The sequence below is a fragment of the Pseudophryne corroboree genome, unplaced genomic scaffold, assembly GCF_028390025.1.
Source record: "Pseudophryne corroboree isolate aPseCor3 unplaced genomic scaffold, aPseCor3.hap2 scaffold_228, whole genome shotgun sequence".
NCBI classification, from domain to species: Eukaryota; Metazoa; Chordata; class Amphibia; order Anura; family Myobatrachidae; genus Pseudophryne; species Pseudophryne corroboree.
The window spans coordinates 30001-32500 of NW_026968932.1; positions in this window are offsets into that span (position 1 = coordinate 30001).

A 2500-nucleotide genomic window follows, 5' to 3' on the forward strand; every position below is an offset into this window, starting at 1 on the left:
TCCTGGGAAATCGTGTGCTCCGCCGGGGTCCGGGGGCGAGCGCCCTTCGCTGGGCGAGGGGGACGCTTCCCCGGCACCCCTGGCGGCGTCGGACGCCTGCGGGTGCCGGCGGACGGAGCAGACCGCGCCGCACGGGGTACGGGTGCGGGGCCCGCCCGGCTCCGGAGACCGGAGCGCTCGGGCGGACGCCTGGGGACCGGACGCCCTCTCCGGGCGGAGGGGTTCCGGGCGCGCCGTGGGCAGAGGGAGGGTCGGGTTCGCCTGGAGCCGGCCGAGACCCCTGGGTTCCGGCCGAGCGATCGTCCCTCCCCGCCGGGGCGCGGGGTGCCACATCGATCGGGTTGCGGAAATGGGAGACGTGGGGCCCTTCTCTCGCGTCAACCGCAGCCCTCCGTTTTCTCTTTTCCGGCTTGACTCTGTTCGCCACCTGTGATGCTCTCTGGCCGGTTCCCTCGGGCGTAGCGGGACGGGCGGCGCGCGCGACGCTCTCGCGGAGCGTCCTCCGACGCTTCCCCGGGCTCCTGGAGCCGCCTCCCGGCCCGAGGGGTGCCCGTCCGCACTCATCGGCTGAACTTCCGCGAATTGCAGTACCCGATTCGGCCCGCCGGGGGGCGCTGCCGCCGGGGGAAGAGGGGGACGGGCCGGGCCTGGCGCCGGGCTCCGCCGGACGCCCGGCGCTGCCCCGTCTCGGCCTCGGAAGGGGGAGTCGGGGGAACGGGAGGCCGGGAGTCCCGGAGAAAGAGAGAGAGAGAGAGAGAGAGAGATAGAGAGACCTCCGCGGTTCCGCCTTCGACCGCCGGGGGGCGCCGCGCACCCGTCCGCACGGGCCCGTCCCGGTGGCTCCCGGCAGGGCTCTCCCAAACCCTCTCCCAGGGCCCCGGTCCGGGAGCCCGACTGCGTCCGCTCTCCGCTTCCAGAGAGGAGGCTGTCGGACGGGGAGAGCTGGTACCGGGCTCCTGGAGCCCTGCCTGGGCAGCCTATGGAAGGGAGGGAGCCCTGGCCCTGCTGCTCTCCGAGCTCCGGCCCTGCTGCTCTCCGAGCTCCGTGCCTGCTCTGCCACGGGTCCTTTCGCAGGAGCTCCAGGGAAACGGGCTTTTCGGCCCCTGACAGAGTCCCGGCTCTCTCGCTCGCCTCGTTGGTACCTACTGATCCGGCGGAGGTGTTCTCCGGCGGGTAGCGACACGGACGGCCGAGGGCGCGCTTCACCCAGGCTTCAACCGTCTCCTCCCCGAGCCCCTGGAAGTGCAGCTGGGCCGCGGGCGCCCCGGTCCGCACTCATCTGCGAAACTTCCACAAATTGCAGTACCCGATTTGGCCCGCCGGGGGGCGCTGCCTCCGGGGGAGAAGGAGACGTGCCCGGCCCGTACGTCGGGCTCCAACGGATGCCCGCCGTGGACCCTTTATAGGCCCCATCCTGGTCCTGCCATGCTGTTATCGGAGCTCCACGGCTATCTTGTCACTAAACCTTTCGTTTGAGCTCCAGGGCTTTTTGCTTTTTGTAACCCGGTTCCTGGAGCCCTGCCTGGGCAAAATCGGATGCAAGAAGGCCCTGCCCATGCTGATCTCTGAGCTCCGCGCATCTTCTGTCACGGGTCCTTTCGCAAAAGCTCCAGGGAAACAGGCTTTTCGGCCCCGGACAGAGTCCCGGCTCTCTCGCTCGCCTCGTTGGTACCTACTGATCCGGCGGAGGTGTTCTCCGGCGGGTAGCGACACGGACGGCCGAGGGCGCGCTTCACCCAGGCTTCAACCATCTCCTCCCCGAGCCCCTGGAAGTGCCGCTGGGCCGCGGGCGCCCCGGTCCGCACTCATCCGCGACACTTCCGCGCTGGAGTCCGACGCTCGCCGGCCGCGTCCCCCGGCCCGCGGGGGCCCGGGGGGAGGCCCGACGCGTGCGGGGGGAGGCGGCGGGCGGCGGGGGCGCCCCCGCGCCACCCGACGGCGCCCCCCGGTGGCCAGAGGCGGCTCGGAGCGAGACGATCGGGGGGGGACGGCGGCGCGTGACCCGCCCCGGCCCCCTTGGCCCAGCGGACGGGCAGGCGGCTCCCGGGCGCCCCCCCCGATCCCCGCCGCGGCGCCCCCCGGTGGCCGCCTGACGCCACTGCGGGGGGTGCAGATTCCGTGTGTCCTCTCGGATAAAAACAAAAGAAACGATTCCCGTCGGGCGAAAGTAAGTGGGACGCAGGGCCCCGGGCCCCGACGGTCCGCGCGCGCGGCGCCCCCCGCTGGCCGGTCGAAGGGAGGACAAAAATAAAATGAAAAAAATTTCAAAAAAGCACTCGCCCCAAACAGACGAAAGGTACCCGGTCCGCCCGGATGAACCCTCCCCCGTGTCCCCGCCGCGGCGCCCCCCGCTGGCCAGCCGAGGTAATACACGATTGAGAGGGGGGGAGTGAAAAACAGGGGCAAAAAATGAAAAACACCCCACCCGTTTGAATGCAAAGTCCCGGAGCGGCCAGGGGTGGACGCCGGTCCGCGCGCACGGCGCCCCCCGCAGGCCAGT